The following is a 19,854-nucleotide window of genomic DNA, read 5'->3' as shown; positions in this document are numbered from 1 at the left end:
CAAAGTGACTCAGTTATACATATATACATTCTTTTTGTTTGTTTTTTCCGGTTGTGTTTTTGGCTGCACCGTGCAGCATGCGGGATCTTAGTTCCCTGACTGGAAATCAAACCCGTGCCCCCTGCAGCGGAAGCGTGGTGTCGTAACCACTGGACCGCCAGGGAAGTCTCTATACACGTTCTTTATTATATTCTTTTCCATGATGGTTTATCACGGGATATTGAATATAGTTCCCTGTGCTGTATAGTGGGACTTTGTTGTTTATCCATCCTTTACGTACTAGTTTGCATCGACTGACCCCAACTTTCCAGTCCGTCCCTCCCCCAACCCCCTCCCCCTTGGCGACCACAGGTCTGTTCTCTGTGTCTGTGATTCTGTTTCTGTTTGGTGGATAAGTCCATTTGTGTACTGATCTACCTGAGAGTCGCCTTTTCTGGAAGGCCCTAGGTGCTCTGCAGCCGTCTCCCCGAGCACACAGAACGGAGACTGAGCTGCCTGTGGGGGGCTCACTCCGGTGACGGCTGAGCTGTGTTTTAGTGCTGGGAGCAGGCGGTTGGCTGCACGTCCTCAGAATTAGATGTGAAGCTGATTGGCACACACGTGATATCACACCGGCTGCACTGGAGTATTTTAAGGTGAATTACGGGGCTTCCCTGGTGGCACAGTGGTTGAGAATCTGCCTGCCAATGCAGGGGACATGGGTTCGAGCCCCGGTCTGGGAAGATCCCACATGCCGCGGAGCAACTGGGCCCGTGAGCCACAGCTACTGAGGCTGCACTCTAGAGCCCGCGAGCCACAACTACTGAGCCCATGTGCCACAACTACTGAAGCCCACGCGCCTAGAGCCCATGCTCCGTAACAAGAGAAGCCACCGCAGTGAGAAGCCCACGCACCGCAACGAAGAGTAGCCCCCGCTCGCCACAACTAGAGGAAGCCCACACACGGCAACGAAGACCCAACGCAGCCAAAAATTAATTAATTAATAATAAAAAAATCTCCTAACAGCCGCCCTCGAGAGAATGCTGTGCACTGGACTCTGGCCTTAGCAGCGACCAGCACCTCACCTTCCCTGGGCCTCAGTCATGTTTTCTACTCTGTAGCTATCACTTCCTTAAAATGACTTCATGAAGCCTGGGTCTCTGTCCCCTCCCTCGGCCTCCCAATAACGCTTAGGACAGAGTGCTCTGTGATTCCACGGGTGGCCGGCAGGGCTGAGAATGTGAAATTATAACTGTAACATTACCCTACTCTTAGGCCAATTACTCCTTCAGGCCAACACATTCTCCTTTTCCTTTAAAGACTTTTTTAAAATTTATTTTTTCCATTTAATTGTGTAAAGTACAAATGCTGACTTGTCACACACCCACGTGGAACTCTCTCCCTCACGTTTACAACTCAACGGCTTGGTGACTCCAGAGGGACGACCACCATCACTGTACAGAGCATGCTGTGTTAATAGTTCAAGGTTATCCCAACCCGTTTTCAAATACTCTGAAACATCTTCGTTACGTTATCTGATGAGACAGATACACCAGAAAACGGAGGTGCCCTTGGTCAGTTCAGCTTCCGGCCAGTCAGGCCTGTCGTGTGCAGGTTCCTGACTGTGGTGCTTTGACCGCCACTCGGGAGCCCGGCCGGGCCGGCAGCTTCGAGGAGGGGTGCATAAACCGTCTTCCCAAGGGCTGCACCACCCTGCGTTCCCGCCACCAGCGACCAGAGCGCCTGCTGCCCCACATCCTCGCAGGCATTGGGTGTGGTCGGTGTTCTGGATTTTGGCCCTTCCCGTAGGGGAGGAGTGGTATCTCATTGTTTTAATTTGCATTTCCCTGATGACGTGATGTGGACCGTCTCTTCATAGGCTTATTTGCCATCTGTATGTCTTCTTTGCTGAGATGTCTGTTAAGGTCTTCGGCCCATTTTTAAAATTGGGTTGTTTGTTTTCTTACTTATTGACATCCTTCTTTTTTACTTGTGCATTTTACTTCACGTATTTTATTGAAAAGGTCTCTAGAAAAGCACGACCCACAAAAATATAGTGCAAATCACATATTAGGAAAAATGAAAAAAAGTGAAATAGATTTTAATTATATATTTTTCTTAACTCCAAATGCTATTTCAACATGTAGTCAATATTAAAAATTTATTGAGATATTTACTTTCTGTTTTTTTTGCACTGAGTCTTCAAAGTCTGGTGTGTATTTTAACTTACAGTATATCTATTATAATATTCAGACCAAAGGAAACCATAAACCAAACAAAAAGACAACATATGGAATGGGAGCAAATATCTGCGATTGATGCAGCCAACAAGGGATTAAGTGCCAAAATATACAAACAGCTCATACATCTCAATAACCCAAAAAACAAACAATCCAATCAAAAAATGGACAAAAGATCTAAATAGACATTTCTCCAAAGAAGACATACAGATGGCCAACAAGCACGTGAAAAAATGCTCAACACTGCTAATTATTAGAGAAATGCAAATCAAAACCACAATGAGGTATCACCTCACACCAGTCAGAATGGCCATCATCAAAAAATCTACAAATAACAGATTCTGGAAAGGGTGTGGTGAAAAGGGGACCCTTCTACACTGTTGGTGCAGATGTAAGCTGGTGCAGCCACTATGGAGAACAGTATGAAGGTTCCTTAAAAAACTACAAATAGAACTTCCATATGATCCAGCAATCCCAACCCTGGGCATATATCTGGAGAAAACTGTAATTCGAAAAGACAGGGCTTTCCTGGTGGCGCAGAGGTTAAGAATCCGCCTGCCAATGCAGGGGACATGGGTTTGAGCCCTGGTCCCGGAAGATCCCACATGCCATGGAGCAACTAAGCCCATGTGCCACAACTACTGAGCCTGCACTCTAGAGCCCACGAGCCACAGCTACTGAAGCCCGTGCACCACAACTACTGAAGCCCGCACGTCTAGAGCCCGTGCTCCACAAGAGAGGCCATCGCAGTGAGACGCCTGTGCACTGCAACGAGGAGTGGCCCCCGCTCGCTGCAACTAGAGAAAGCCCATGGGCAGCAGCGAAGACCCAACACAGCCAAAAATAAATAAAAAAAAAAAGATACATGTAGCCCAATGTTCATAGCAGCACTATGTCCAATAGCCAAGACATGGAAGCAACCTAAATGTCCATTGACAGATGAATGGATAAAGAAGATGTGGTACATATATATAATGGAATACTACTCAGCCATAAAAAAGAATGAAATAATGCCATTTGCAGCAGCAGATGAACCTAAAGATTATCATACTATGTGAAGTCAGACAGAGAAAGACAAGTATCATACGATATCGCTTACATGCGGAATTATATATATATATATATATATATATATATAGGTATAACTGAATCACTTTGCTGTATACCTGAAACTAATGCAACTTTGTAAATCAACTCTATTTCAATAAATAAAAAAAAAAACCCTAACAATATTCAGACTAGTCACTTTTTTTTTCTTTTGGCCACACTGCACGGCATGTGGGATCTTAGTTCCCCGACCAGGTATCGAACCCAGGCTCCCTGCAGTGGAAGCGCGGAGTCCTAACCACTGGAGTGCCAGGGAATTCCCCAGACTATCCACATTTTAAATGTTCAAGTCACATGTGGCTAGTGGCTACTGTACAAGGGCATCACACACGTAGGAGCAATGGTTAACCAGGACCCCTATGGCTGCGAGGGAAAAGTGTTGAGCTGTGGATAACAAGAATAACATTGTAGAGCAGATTTTGGTTCGCAGAGACTTTCCCAAACATTATCTCATGCAGTCCTTGGAGCAACCCCATGAGATAATTGTTTTCACCACCGTTTTGCAGTGAGAAAATCCAGGCTCCGAGGGGTGAAAGTGGTTGAGTAGGTAATGCAGCCGGCTCGTCTCCCCCGCCACCAAGGCATCTCATCTCCACACAACCTCCTGTTAAGCAGAGACCCTACAATCTAGGCGTCACCGAGGAACACAAAGCCCCTTTCATGAAGAATGCGAGGGCTATACCTCCTCAACCATTCTGGAAAAAACACCCCAGGAAGGAATGCTCACATTAATGTGGTCAAAGGCCAGGGTCACTCAGACTTTAATGCTCATAAGAATTTCTAGATGGGCTTATTTGAAATGAAGATTCCTGGGCCCCAAACCCAGACATTCTTATTCAGCAAGGCTGAGGTGGGAACTCAAGAATCTGCATCTTAATCAAGAGCCCCAGGGCCCTGATACAGGTGGTCCTAAGGCCCATGAGTTTCCAGAGATGACCTGGGAGAGCGTGCAGGACCTTGAAATAAGAGTCCTACTGGAGAATTCCCTGGCAGCCCAGTGGTTAGGACTCTGTGCTTTCACTGCTGAAGTGCTGAGGGCGCAGGTTCAATCCCTGGTCGGGGAACCAAGATCCTGCAAGCCGCGTGGCAAGGCCAAAAAAAAGAAAGAAAACATCTTACTGAAGAACTGAAACTCATATCAGAAGGTTGTTTGACCTCAGGCAATTCCGGAATCCCGGAGAGGCGCAGGTTCACAGAGGAAATCTACATTCTGCTATACAAGAGGATTTAATGCTAGGTTAAGATGATTGTCATGTATTGCATATAAAAGGAGGTTGTGCATTTTTCTGTAGTATATATTGATGAAATGTTTAGAAAAAGATTATCAAATAAATGTTCATTCCACATTGGCACGTATTTATTTATATACATGTGTATCTACACAAAATGAATGAAAAACACCAAAATATTCATAGCTGTTATCACTCTACCTCACAAGGTTATGGATAATTTTAAAAATTTCTTCTTTCACTTTGATATTTTCTTCTGAATTTTGTGCAATACATGTTATTTTAATAAAAAATAAAACATTTCAGGATATAAGTAATCATAGAGAAAGGTCTTGAAAGTTCAGTCCAACTAGTAGTTACTTCTTTGTATAGATGAGGTCTTAGGAAAAGTTTACATTTGGTAGGTTTTTAAAAGACCCATGTTTTCTCACTTGGGTGATAAATGAAGACGATTCATGTTATACTTGCACATTGAGTGTAAAACTGAAAAAGTTGGATCTGTCGGGTCCTCCAAGGCTGGAAGCTGCTTAAAGGAGTTTCTGTCCACTGGTGCCAAGCTGCTCCGGGCACTTTGCATCTCGTGCCAGGTAAGCAGAGATGGAGGAGCTGAGGCTCCAGGGTGTGGGGACCCGAGGGGACAGGGCACCTCAAGTTCTTCTGACATCAAAGCCCAGGGGAGCCTTGTGCATCACAGGGCCAGGCAGATCTGAAACCTACGGGGCGAGACAATCCACAGCTGCTGATTTAGCATACAGGTAGCTCTACCCCCAAGCCAAGTGTTCTCTGTTTAAGATGAGAATGTTAACGTGGGGGCATCACAGTTTCAAGGGAGACATCTGAATATGTGTGTGTATTTATATTTTTACATATAAAAAAATATATATATATATAATGTATATTTTCTAGAAAGTGCAAGCAAATTTCTAAAGGCAGGAAAAAAAGTGTTTCCAGGCAGCCTCTCCAGTCCTGGCAAGCATGGTACAGCCTTCCGTGGGGCACACGCTCCTCGCTGAGGGCCTGTGGGTGCCCCGCGGGGTGAGTCCTGCATTAGGTCCGGGTTTGGACCTGCCTTGTGTGCTCTTGGACAGTTCCTGAGCTGCGATGACAAGGATGCCAAGGGAAGGCATCTTGAGCCGCCCTCGCTGGGACCCTGCCTGCATCCTTGGGCTCCCAGCCGGGACTCAGGGTCTCCACACCTGAAAGAAAAAGGAAGAAGAGTCGTATAACTTCGCAAGGTTTTTGTGAGCCTTCCATGCGCTAATTCATGAGAAGTGCTGAGCCCTCACAGATGAGTAAATTGGAGAAAACTTTGCCAGAAATCCCAGCCCTGTGGTTGCCTAACCGCCAGTTGCTAAGAGCAGGGCGGGCCAAGCACCTGGCGCCCACACCTCCGGGCCTGTCCCCGCTGTGTCCCAGCCCACATCTCTCCTTGAAGCTCACCTGCAGGTCTTAGCATTTACTCCACCAGCTTTTCTCCTTCTTCTTGGTGTCACCCCGTCCTCCTGGGCAGGTTTCATGGGAAGGTCAGGATCTAAGATGATGGAAAGGGCTTTGATGGTCCCATGTGGCCTTCACTCCACCCGGCAGGCAGCACAGCAGACGGAGCTGGAGGAGACAGCAGGAGCCCCCTCTTCTTCCACAGCCAGGGGAGCAGGCCAAGTGCATGGACCTTGGGGACCACAGAAACCTAAGGACTCAGGACAAAACAGGCGTAAAAAGAATGGGGAGGAATTGTGTGAAAATGGCTAAGCCACGTCAATCACTGCAAAACTGCCAGAAAAATTCTCATTTGATGAAAAAGCAGAGTAACTATTCCTTCTGTTCTGTACAGTGGGAAGGTGCATTTCACTCAACGGGACACAAAAATAAACTTTAAAGGAGGAAAAAGACACCACAGCATAAGCGAGCTGCTTCTGAAGGAGGCCCCTCCCGCTGCGTCACACACAGGACCCAGAGAACTTGCGCTTCTGTAAAGTTCCTTTCAGGGTGCTCGTCCTGACTGAACTCCCACAGCACCCCAGCCTGTACCACCTCCCCACCCCCCTTCCAGCACTGAGCTCCAGGCCCAGCTTCACCAGTCAGCTCCCACTGGTACCAGTCAGTGTGCTCTAGGAAGGAGGTCTGAGGGCCCTCTGCAGAGAGCGTTTGTCTGGCTTTGGGATCAGAGCAATGCCAGCCTCATAATAAGAGTTGGGAAATGTTCTACTTTCTGGAAACATTTGTGTAGAGTTGGTCTTATTTCTTCCTTAAATGGATGGAAGAATACAGCAGTGGAACCATGTAGGCCTAGAGTCTTCTATATGTAATAAGACATTCCTTTTCTTTTTTTTTTTTTGCCCCGGACGCGCAGGTTCAGCGGCCATGGCTCACGGGCCCAGCCGCTCCGCGGCATGTGGGATCCTCCCGGAACAGGGCACGAACCCGAGTCCCCTGCATCGCAGGCGGACTCTCAACCACTGCGCCACCAGGGAAGCCCCCTTCTCTTTTAAGAGGCTTTTATATCCTTCTGAGTGAGTATTCATCCACTTACTTGAACAGTGATTGAACTAGAACTGCTACATGCTTTGGGCCACATTGAAGCTCTCCAACCCAACAGTGTTAGAACCCAACTGAAGTGACATGGGCTCAACTTCTGAGGCACGTTAAAAAGCTCATTGGTCTCTAGATTGTTTGTGAGCTATTTTTGTTATGTAGTCTTACAAAAGACACGAGGATTGGCTGAAGACAGCTACAATTCAGCACTCTATTTAAAGTGTTTAAAACCCAGATGCCTGGCCAAGAAGCATATGAAAAGATGCTCAACATCACTAATCACTAGGTAAATGAAAATCTAAGCCATAATAAGATATCACTTTAATAGTGGGTGACCACTATTAAAACAAAACAAAACGAAATGAACGTGGGCTGTGGATCATCTGGGCATGCTCCCTCTACCTTTCTCTAGCTCACTGGTATCTCCCAGAGAAGAGCTTATACGCTCGTCTGGAGTCCCAGTTTTTGTAGCTGCTGCCCAGGGGACACCTCCGGATAGCCTGGCTCTGGTGGCCAGTGGGGCTTACACTTGCAGTCCCACAGGGCTGTATACATTGCATTCTTTTAAAAGCTGCTGCCTGAGGGTCTGGCTTCCAGTCAGCCTGAATCCATGTGCTGAGACCCTCCCCTTTGGGACACTGGCAGGTCTTGGCACACGCCTTTTACCGGGAGCAAGTAAAAATATCATAGGCTGTTTGAGCTGCATGTAAATCAATGAACTGAGAACACACCCTCACGCCCTATACAAAAATAAACTCAACATAGCTTAAAAACTTAAATATAAGACATGACACCGTAAAACTCCTAGAAGAAAACATAGGCAAAACATTCTCTTACATAAGTTGTACCAATGTTTTCTTAGGTCAGTCTGCCGACCCAATAGAAATAAAAGCAAAAATAAACAAATGGGACCTAATCAAGCTTACAAGCTTTTGTACAGCAAAGGAAACCATAAACAAAATGAAAAGACAACCTACAGGCTGGGAGAAAATATTTGCAAATGAGGCGACTGACAAAGTATTAATTTCCAAGATACACAAACAGCTCATACAATTCAACAACAACACAACAACGACAAACAACCCAATCAAAAAATGGGCAGAAGGGCTTCTCTGGTTGCGCAGTGGTTGAGAATCCTCCTGCCAATGCAGGGGACACGGGTTCGAGCCCTGGTCTGGGAAGATCCCACATGCTGTGGAGCAACCAAGCCCATGAGCCACAACTACTGAGCCCACGTGCTGCAACTACTGAAGCCTGCGCGCCTAGAGCCCGTGCTCCACAACAAGAGAAGCCACCGCAATGAGAAGCCCGTGCACTGCAACGAAGAGTAGCCCCGCTTGCCACAACTAGAGAAAGCTTGTGTGCAGCAACAAAGACCCAATGCAGCCAAAAATAAATAAATAAATATAAAAAAAGAAAAGAAAACCCTCCTTTATTAAAAAAAAACACACACAAAAAATTTCATCTACTTAGTTCTTGCCTGTGCATTTTCTAGGCAGGCATTTAAAAAAAAAAAAACAACAACAATGGGCAGAAGACCTAAATAGAATTTCTCCAAAGAAGACATACAAATGGCCAACAGGCATATGAAAAGGTACCCAACATTGCTAATTATTAGAGAAATGTAAATCAAAACTACAATGAGTTGCCACCTCACACTGGTCAGAATGGCCATCATTAAAAAATCTACAGGGGCTTCCCTGGTGGCACAGTGGTTAAGAATCTGCCTGCCAACGCAGGGGACACGGGTTCAAGCCCTGGTCTGGGAAGATCCCACATGCTGCGGAGCAATTAAGCCTGTGTGCCACAACTACTGAGCCTGTGAGCCACAACTACTAAGCCTATGTGCCACAACTACTGAAGCCTGTGCGCCTAGTTCATGCTCTGCAACAAGAGAAGCCACCCTGAGAAGCCCGTGCACCGCAACAAAGAGCAGTCCCCTCTTGCCGCAACTAGAGAAAGCCTGCGCATAGCAATGAAGACACAATGCAGCCAAAAATATAAATAAGTAAAAAAAAAAATCTACAAATAACAAATGCTGGAGAGGCTGTGGAGAAAAGGGAACACTCCTGCATTGTTGGTGGGAATGCATATTGGTGTAGGCACTGTGGAAAACAGTATGGAGAACAGTATGGAGGTACCTCAAAAAGCTAAAAATAGAGTTGCCATATGATCCAGCAATCCCACTTCTGGACAAATATCTGGACAAAACTATAATTCAAAAAGATACATGCACCCCAAGGTTCATAGCAGCACTATTTACAATAGGCAAGACATGGTAACCACCTAAATGTCCATTGACAGATGAATGGATAAAGAAGATGTGGTACATACATACAATGGAATACTACTCAGCCATAAGAAAGAATGAAATAACGCTATTTGCAGCAACATGGATAGACCTAGGGATTATCATACTAGGTGAAGTAGGTCAGAAAGAGAAAGACAAATACCATATGATATCACTTATATGTGGTATGACATGATATCACTTTTATGTGGTATGACACATATAATGACACAAACGAACTTATCTACGAAACAGAAACAGACATACAGACATAGAGAACAGACTTGTGTTTGCCAAGGGGGAGGGGTGTGGGGGGAGGGATTGTTTGGGAGTTTGGGATTAGCAGATGCAAACTATTATATATAAAATGGATAAACAACAAGGTCCTACTGTAGAGCACAGGGAACTATATTCAATATCCTGTGATAAACCATAATAGAAAAGAATATGAAAAAGAATGCATATGTATGTATAACTGAAACACTTTGCTGTACAGCAGAAATTAATTTACACAACATTATAAGTCAACTATACTTGAATAAAAAAAATAATAAGCTGTTTGGACAAGCACAAGATTTGAGAGACAACCAAGAGCTGGGGCAGGGTTGAATGACAAATTTCACCTCCAGCACGAGGCCGCTCCTTCAAGACTGGGAGAGGTAGTTGTTATATCTACTGTATAGAAACCAACACAGAAAGTCAAGCAAAATGAAGAAACAGAGGAATACGTTCCAAATGAAAAAATAAGATAAAATCTCAGAAGAAACTTAATGAAACAGAGATAAGTAATTAACCTCATAAAAAGTTAAAACTAATGGTCATAAAGATGCTTACTGAAATGAAGAGAAGAATAGATGAACACAGTGAAAATTTCAACAGAGAGATAGAAAATATAAGAAAGTATCAAACAGAAGTAACAGAGCTGAAGAATATAATAACTGAAAAATACACTTAAGGGTTCAACAGCAGACAAGATGAAGCAGTAGAAAGAATCAGTGAACATGAAGACAAGGCAGTGAAACTCAACAGAGCAGCAAATAGAAGGAGAAAAATAACTTGTTACACACAAGGGAACCCCCATAAGACTCTCAGCAGATTCTTCAGCAGAAAAAAACTTTTCAGGCCAGGAGGGAGTGTCATGATATATTCAAAGAGCTGAAAGGGGAAAAAACTTGCAACCAAGAATACTCCACCTGACAAAGTTATCATTCAGAATTGAAGGATAAAGAGTTTTCCAGAAAGCAAAAGCTCAAGGAGTTCATCACCATTAAACTAGCCTTAAAAGAAATGTTAAAGGGGCTTCTTTAAGCTGGAAAGAAAGCTGTAAGACATTGAGGAAATTGAGAAAACAATCTCATTTACAATTGCATCAAAAAGAATAAAATACCTAGGAATAAATTCAACCTAGGAGGTCAAAGACCTACATACTGAAAACTATAAGACATTCAGAAAAGAAATTGAAGAAGACACAGCTAAATGGAAAAATATTCTATGCTCATGGATTAGAAGAATTAATATTGTTAAAATATCCATACTACCCAAAGCAATCCACAGATTAAAAGCAATCCCTATAAAAATTCCATGGCATTTTTCACAGAAATAGAACAAACAATCCTAAAATTTGTATGGAACCACAAAAGAGCCTGAAGAGCCAAGCAATCTTGAGAAAGAAAAATAAAGCTGGAGGCATCATGCTCCCTGATTTGCCTATCTGGGGTAAATCCCACTTGGTCATAATGTATAACTTTTTACACATTGTTGGATTTGATTTGCTATTATTTGTTAAGGATTTTTGCATCTATGCCTATGATAAATATTAGTCTGTTGTTTTTCTTTCTTGTAATGTCTTTGTCTGGTTTGGGTATTAGGGTAATGCTGGCCTTACAGAATGAGTTAAGAAGTGTTCTCTCTTCTTCTATTTTCTGGAAGAGATTGTAAAGAATTTGTATACTTTCTTCCTTAAGCGTTTGGTAGAATTCACCAGTGAACCCATGTGGGCCTGGGGCTTTCTGTTTTAGAAGGTTATTAGTTATTGATTCAATTCATTGTAATAGACAAAGGTCTATTCAGATCATCTGTTTCTTCTTGTGAGTTTTTATAGAGATTTACTTTTTAAACATTACTTTTAATTTCTAAAAGTAAATATATACTCATAAAAAATGTGGAAAACAAAAAAGATGGAATCACAATTATCCATTACTTTCCAACTCAGAAAAATTTGTTAATATTTTTGAATATTTCCTCCCAGAATGTTTGTGTGCATATATTTTAAAAACATAATTGAATTACTTTATTTATAATATTTTATGCTTCCTTTAAATGTAATCTATTACCAGCATAGTTTTAGTCATTAAGAACTTTTTTAAAAAAATAAATTTATTTATTTATTTATTAATTATTGGCTGCGCTGGGTCTTGGTTGCTGTGCGCAGGCTTTCTCTAGTTGCAGTGAGTGGGAGCTACTCTTCGTTTCGGTGCGCGGGCTTCTCATTATGGTGGCTTCTCTGGTTGCGGAGCACGGGCTCTAGGCATGCAGGCTTCAGTAGTTGTGGCACACGGGCTTCAGCAGTTGTGGCACACGGGCTTTAGCAGTTGTGGCGCACGGGCTTAGTTGCTCCGTGGCATGTGGGATCTTCCCAGACCAGGGCTCGAAACCATGTCACCTACATTGGCAGGCAGATTCTTAAACACTGCGCCACCAGGTAAGCCCTATTAAGAACTCTTAATAAATATTTTCCAAATAGAAATGTTAACTTACATAACATCTCTGTGTTTCAGTTTTCTCATCTGTAAAATAGGTTCAATAATATACACATCTCATAGGACGGTTGTGAAAAATAAATGAGATAATGCATGCAAACATGTGTAAGGTGCCTAGCATGTAGATTGTTAAAAATGGCCATAAATTCCTCCATCCTATGTGCATGCCCTTTTGTAGTGTGTCTTAGCTATAACTGACCAGGAAGTAAAGTCTACTTCTCCACTTCCTTGGTTCTTGGCATGGCTTTGTGACTTGCTTTGGCCAACCGAATGTGGCAAAAATGAAGCGGTGTAGCTAATGAGCCAAGTGCTTACTATGCCTTGCAGCTTCTGGTCTGACTCTACTGGAACCCTGAGACCGCGATGTGAAAGACACATGGCCCAGACAGCAGCCATAGCCATCAGCTAGATAGGGAGGTGAAGTACCTTAGACCACCTAACCCCCTTCCTCCAAGCCGAGCTCTCAGATAACCACAATTACATGAGGGAAACCAGGCGAGACCGGAACTGCCTAGCTGAGACCAGCCCAAATAAAATGGTTGTTACTTTAGCTTCTAGGTTTTCAGGTGGTTGTTACACAGCAATAAAAAGATAACTGATACAGTGATGATTAAATACTATTATTATTACTGCCATATAAATCTAAAAGGTGAGACTATGATACTGGGATACTTATCTAAGCACTTTAAAATGTCTTTAAACATTCAACACATATTTTACTGTCTCGTATATCTAAAGCAGAGTCTTAATATTCAGGCCATGGTGGACATCAATACCACAAAGAAATCTATTCACATACATTTCCTAATCCCAAAGAACTAACAAATAAATTACTGGAGATCTTTCTTCATGTGTAACCTTTTTTTAAAAAATATTTTTTGGGGACTTCCCTGGTGGCCCAGTGGTTAAGACTCCATGCTCCCAATGCAGGAGGCCCGGGTTTGATCCCTGGTCAGGGAACTAGATCCCGCATACCACAATTAAAAGATCCTGCATGCCTCAACTAAGACCCAGCGTAGCCAAATAAATAAAAGAATAAATAAATATTTTTAAAAAATACCATTTCCCACATGAAAATAAAAAATAAAAATATTTTTAAAATTTTATTTTTCTTGGCTGTGCCACTTCCCAGGCATGAAGATCCCAACCAGGGATTGATCACACGCCCTGTGCAGTGGAAGCGTGAAGTCTTAACCACTGGACCATCTTAATCCCAAGATTAGTACATCTTTATTTGAATGTGCAGGGTAGTGAACTGGCAGAAATGTATAATTAAGTAATTATGGCAGCAATGCTATTTTTTTCATGCTTTCATGAAATCAGCTACCCTTGGGCAATAGAGGGAGTTGACGGGAAATTAGCCTCATTGCAAAATGAGACAGAATCTACAAAATGATGATGGTGATTACAATGGCTCACATTTGTTGAGTGCTTAGTATATATAGCAGACACTATGCCAACTATTTTAGATGCATTTATTCCTCGTAACAGGTTATTTGGTATTCTGTTATCTTAATATGGATCAGGAATCTGAGTTGGAGCAGTTAAGTGATTCAAGATTAACCAGCTAGCAACTGACTGAGCTGAAGTTTAAACTTAAGATCTATCTAACTTCAGAGCCTAAGCTTTTTAAGCATTAATTAAGCTTTTTAGTTGCCTTCCACAACTTGCTTCTGGTAAATACACTGTTGACACTCTGCAGACTCTTGAGGAATAGCATATCTGTTTAAAAATCACTTTCAGGGGGCTTCCCTGGTGGCGAAGTTGTTGATAATCCGCCTGCTAATGCCGGGAACAAGGGTTCGAGCCCTGGTCCTGGAAGATCCCACATGCCGCGGAGCAACTAAGCCCGTGCGCCACAACCACTGAGCCTGTGCTCTAGAGCCTGCGAGCCACAACTACTGAGCCTGCCTGCCACAACTACTGAAGCCTGCACACCTAGAGCCCGTGCTCCTCAACAAGAGAAGCCACCGCAATGAGGGGGTCCATGTACCGCGATGAAGAGTAGCCCCTGCTCGCCGCAACTAGAGAAAACCCGCGTGCAGCAATGAAGACCCAACACAGCCAGAAATAAATAAAATAAAATTTATATAAAAAATAATTTTCAATCTAATCATTTAAATGTTTAAAACAGGGGGTCACTTAAAAAAGTGAGAGATATTTCAACTCTCTGAAAAGCAAATGTGACCCGTCATTCTGTTCCATTGGCTTAAAAGGTACTGTAAATGAGAAGGTTCTGAGAACCAGGGAAGGGCTTAAAAAATGGACTCCCAAATCCCATACCTCAGAGTGTGTTGTAGTGGGAGTAGCCTTTAAAAAACGCTACCAACCGCCCCGAGCTGTAATGCGAAGAATGACTAGAGATGACACAGCAAGACCACTTAGGGACATCAGGACTGGTTCATGGCAGCACTGCTTGTAGTGCTAATGCCAAGCAGGCACGTATGCTCCTTTGTAAAAAATACACTTTTTAGGGGAATATAAAACAACCTATCTTCTAAGTAATAATTATACTGCCTCTACGCTTAATTCTTCTAGGAATGGTTATGGAAATGCATATTTTTTTTCTACTCTTGGTAACAAGCAGATGCTTTACTGAGAGTGTTTACATACACCTTTTTCTGAAATAGAAACCCATAAATAAATATTGTGCCTATAAATGCCATACACCTGGTCTCCCACAGATGTACATGAAGGAAAAATTTGAAAAGTTTAATAACGCCCCCAGACAGGTTCAAATTTACAATCCACAACTTTTATCAAGAGTCAGAAAATTCTATAAAAAACATATTCTATTAAATCTTTTCCAGAAACATGTTTTGTACATATTCATGAATGCCTATTTTCCTGCCACCAGAAGCTATCCTTAACCTCAGCATCAGAAATGGCCATGGAGCTATAGTCACTGACTAAGGAGTATTCTGTAAAACTTCACATTACATATTTCTGATTTTAATTAGGATAATGTACCTTTCTCTCAATTTGAAATGCCGGAATATGTAAAAGAAAGAGGGAGAACAGGAAAAGTGAAGAAAGCTTGATGACCTATTTTCACATACCTCAAATGTTCACTCTTTAAAAAAGTTTTGTGGTAAAATATACGTAACATAAAATGTATGATTTTAACTATTTTTAGGTGTACAATTCAGTAACAGTAAGTATATTCATAATGTTGGGCAACCATCACCACTGTCCTTTTCCAGAAATTTTCATTGTCCCAAACAGAAACTCTGTACCCACTAAATAATAACTCCTCAGTCCCATCTCCTGCCAGGCCCAGGTAACCTCTATTCTACTTTTTGTACCTATGAAGTTGTCAATTATAGGTGCCTCATGTAAGTGGAATCATACAATATTTGCTCCTCTGTGTCTGGATTATTTCACTTGGCATAATGTTTTCAAGGTTCATCACTATGGTGGCAAGTACCAGTATTTACTTCCTTTTTTAAAAAATTTATTTTTTGCTGTGTTGGGTCTTCGTTGCTGCACGCAGGCTTTCTCTAGTTGTGGAGAACGAGGGCTACTCTTCATTTTGGTGCACGGGCTTCTCACTTGCAGTGGCTTCTCTTGTTGCAAAGCACAGGCTCTAGGCACGCGGGCTTCAGTAGTTGTGGCGTGTGGGCTCAGTAGTTGTGGCACATGGACTTAGTTACTCTGAGGCATGTGGGATCTTCCCGGACCAGGGATCGAACCCGTGTCCCCTGCATCGGCAGGCAGATTGTAACCACTGTGCCACCAGGGAAGTCCACTTCATTCCTTTTTGAGGCTGCATAATATTCCATAGTATTCATAAGCATTCATCTGTTGACACTTAGTTATTTCCACTTTTTGACTATGGTGAACGATGCTGCTATGAACACTGGTGTTCAAATAGCTGATTCAGTCCCTGCCTTCAATTCTTTTCAGTATATACCTGGAAGTGTAATACTCATTTGAGTAAATTCTAAAGAAAAAGAGAACGGATGCATATACTTAAATATTAAAACGTGTGTTCAGAGCTGGACCTAGAAGGCCAAGTTAGGTGGACTGAGGGATGCCTGAAAAACTAGCTTAACTGTTCTATAATAAAACTACAGTTCCACTGACTCAAGGTATTGGGAAATTCTGTTTTGATGAGAGCTTATTATTTGGAAAGGTTCAAAATGAGAGCTTACATCTAAGAAACTAAACCTCCCCAATATCACCAATAAAAGGTTGTGAGGTTCTTCATTTTCACAGTTTCAATGTTTTCCCTTTAACTGATTGACTAGAGTGCCCTCATGTGTCTGTATTTTTATACTACGGTGGTTTTGAAAAAGATTTAATATTGGAATCAGAACTGGGGAGGAAATTTAAGTATCATGCTTTAAAAAATTGAATGCATGCAAGGTCCCATCCCTAACCAACTTAAAAAAAAATTTTTTTTACAGTGATGTAAATCACATGCATAAAAGACAATCTAAAATGTATAGCTACAATGTAAAGAATGAAAAACCACGCTGCTTTTAGTGAGAAAGAGTACATTACTAGTGCCTTAGAAACTCCCTGGATGCCCTTCAAAATTGCATGAAGCTTACTCTCAGAGGTAACACTGTCCTGAATTTAGTGTTTTCATCCCCTTGCTTCTCGTTATAGTTTTAACACTTGTGTTTGCTTCCCTATATAGTGTTTTTCTTTTGGGGGGGGTGCATTCCTATTTTTGAACTTTTTATAAATTGAATCTTATTGTGTTTTCTGTGACTTGCTTTTTTTATACTACCTTTTCAAAAAGCATGTTGATTCATTCGTTCACTTTCAAATCTTTATGGTACTCCACTTTATAAATAGTCTTCATAGTCATTCAGATTGTTTCCAGTTATTATGAATAAAGATGTTAGAATATTATTCAGCATGGTGCCTGGTGCTCATGTGTAACAGTTCCCCTAGAGTATACTAATAGGAGTGCAATAGATGAGTCTTAAGGGGTGCACATATCTAGTCTTTCTAGGTAATGCCGGTTTTTCCAAAGTGGATGAGAGTAGCCCATAATAATTCCCTTTCCTCCAAATCCTTGCCAGCACTTGGTCATCAGACTTCTACATTCCCGCCAATCTAGTAGAGTGAAATGTTATCTCATTGTCGTTTAAATATGCATTATGATTATTCATGAGGTTGGGCATCTTTTCCACGTTTCCATGTAATCTGTGTTTTCTCCCCTATGAAATGCCTATCATGTCTTTTCCCACTTTTCTATTGGATTGTCTTTTTCTTACTGATTCATAGGCATTCGTTTTTTCTTTAAGGTGCTATTTTTAAAAAATAGCAAGAAATCACACGCATGGAGAAGAGTATACACAACACGAAAGCACTGTTTATAAAGAATACTTCTAAATCAAACAACTGAGTAACCACCACCTAGGTCAAAAAATAGAATGTTCTCAACACTCCAGAAGCGCCTCCTCTGACCCTCCATGATCACAGTCCCCTCCTTTGCTCGGAGGTAACTACCATTCTGACTTTTGTAGTAATTACTTCATTGCTTTTCTCTTTATAATTACATCACCTGGAAATGCACCCTGAACAACATAGTTTAGTACTGCCTACTTCTGGATGTTAAAATGGATTCCCACAGTAAATATTCCTTTGTCTTTGGCTTCGTATACCCAGAACTATGTTTGCGAATTTCATGCTGTTTCGTGTAGCTACTGGTTGGCCAAAAAGTTCCTTCGTTTTTAAGCAAAAATAAAAGACACATTTTTCATTTTCACCAAGAACTTTATTGAACAACATATTCACCCTTTTGTTCCACTATCTTCTGCCATTTTTCAGGCAACTTCATAATTCCCAAAACTTTTTGAGCAAAGAACTTTTCCGGCTGCCTTTCACAGTCTTCCAGGGAATTGAAATTTTTTCCATTAAGAAAATTTTGTAAAGACCAAAATAAATGGAAATCCGAAGGTGCAATCAATGTCTGGTGAAAACAGCGGATGAATCAGAACTTCCCAGCCAAGCTGTAACAGTTTTTGCCTGGTCATCAAAGATACATGCAGCCTTGCATTATGCTGATGGAAGAGTATGCATTTTCTGTTGACTGATTCCAGGCGCTCTTCTTCGAGTGCTCCTTTCAGTTGGTCTAATTGGGAGCAGTAGTTGTTGAAATTGGTTTTTCTGTAAGGAGCTCATAATAGAGGACTCCCTTCCAATCCCACCATATACACAACATCACCTTCTTTGGATGAACTCCAGTGATGTTGGTGTGGTTGGAGGTGGTTCATTTCGCTTGCCCCACAATCTCTTCCGTTCCACATTATTGTACATTATCTGCTTTTCATCGCCTGTCACAATTTGTTTTAAAAACGGAACGTTTTCGTTACCTTTAAGTAGAGAATCGCACGCGGAAATATGGTCAATAATGTGTCTTTCGCTTAACTTATGTGGAACCCAAACATCAAAGCGATTCGCAAAACCCAGCCGGTGCAAAGGATTTTCAGCGCTTGATCTGGATATTCTGAGTATGCTGTCTATCTCCCGCGCGGTGTAACACTGATTGTCCTCCATTCATGTCTCGATTTGATTGCTATCAACTTCAACTGGTCTAACCCGAGTGAGGAATTTTACAAACCATGTTTGACACGTTCGATCCGTCACAGCACCGTCTCCACACGCTGCACAAATCTTTTTGTGCGTTTCAGCTGCATTTTTACCTTTCTTGAAATAATAAAGCATAACATGCCGAAAATATTGCTTTTTTCCCTCCATCTTCAACATTAAGATGGCTACACAAAAATTCACCAATTTTTATGTCTTTTTGTAAATGCACGCTGATATGATAGCTGTCACAGACAATCTAACAAAACTTTCCAATGAAGTGAAAGACAACTAGGTACTGCTAGAGACAGCTTACCGGGAAAAACGAACGAACGTCTTGGCCGCCGCAACAGTCCGTTCGTCCTGGTTGCCGTAGGCCACCCACTGCTGTTGGGCAGTCTGCTGCTGCAAGGTCTACAATTCACTGAAGTACCGTCGCCTTGGACACCTGGGGGGCTTCCAGACTTCGTCCTTATTAACGACGCCGCCGGGAATATTCCTGTAGCTTCTCCGGGTGTCCTCGAGCCAGGTTTCCTCTAGAGTAAATACCACAGAGCGGAATTGTTAGATGGCGAGTACACGCACCTTCACCTCTGCTTCACGACCCTCGACCGCCCAGAGTGGGCGCACGGCCTACGCCGCCGCCAGCGTCGGCGGATCCCCGCGGTCCACCCACGGCGCAGGTCAGTGTCTCATTTCCGCCAAGCCAGCGGGCGCAGTGCGTCTAAAATCCAACCAGCCCAAGCCAGTCCCTGTGGTTTTAACGCGTCCCCGGGTTAGCACTGCGCCCGAGCGCCTTCTGTGTTGACCGGACACCTGGATTCCTCCGTTTTAAAGCACTTGCCCAGCTCTCCTGCCCACTTCCCACCGGGATGTCTGTGCTTTTCTCCAGGAGTCCTTGGGCCTCCCGGACACAAGCTTTCCAGCCACCACACGCCTCTCGGACGTCTCCTCCGGGCCTGCGGCTTGTTTCTCTGAGAAGTCTTTTTTTTTTTTTTTTCACTTTAGTCAGATTTGCCAGCCTTCTCCCGTTAGCGCTTGTAGTACCACGCCTCCCACCCCTTGGCCGTGAAGGCGGCCCACGGTTATTCCCAGAGCGCGCTCACCCTTAACTTCCGTAGCCCGGCGTCCGCCTCCCTCAAGCAGCCCCTCCGCGCGCGCCCGTCGCTCAG

General features: G+C 42.8%; 1 long non-coding RNA gene across 2 annotated transcripts; it reads right to left on the bottom strand.

Moving 5' to 3' along the window:
* Positions 1-4,661: 4,661 nt before the first annotated feature.
* On the bottom strand, positions 4,662-19,854 carry LOC112404991 (uncharacterized). 2 transcript variants are annotated; one of them, XR_003004253.1, is made up of 4 exons: positions 19,789-19,854; positions 18,999-19,218; positions 5,996-6,242; positions 4,662-5,751 (listed from the first exon to the last, which is right to left on the bottom strand). It is a non-coding gene; the product is annotated as an uncharacterized LOC112404991 (long non-coding RNA). The 2 variants fall into 2 exon arrangements; XR_003004256.1 differs by lacking the exon at positions 19,789-19,854 and adding an exon at positions 19,499-19,769.

The sequence above is a fragment of the Neophocaena asiaeorientalis genome, unplaced genomic scaffold (assembly GCF_003031525.2).
Source record: "Neophocaena asiaeorientalis asiaeorientalis breed wild unplaced genomic scaffold, Neophocaena_asiaeorientalis_V1.1 scaffold443, whole genome shotgun sequence".
Taxonomy (NCBI): Eukaryota; Metazoa; Chordata; class Mammalia; order Artiodactyla; family Phocoenidae; genus Neophocaena; species Neophocaena asiaeorientalis.
Note: the sequence above shows the minus strand (reverse complement) of the source record. Positions and strands in the feature narration are given on the sequence as shown.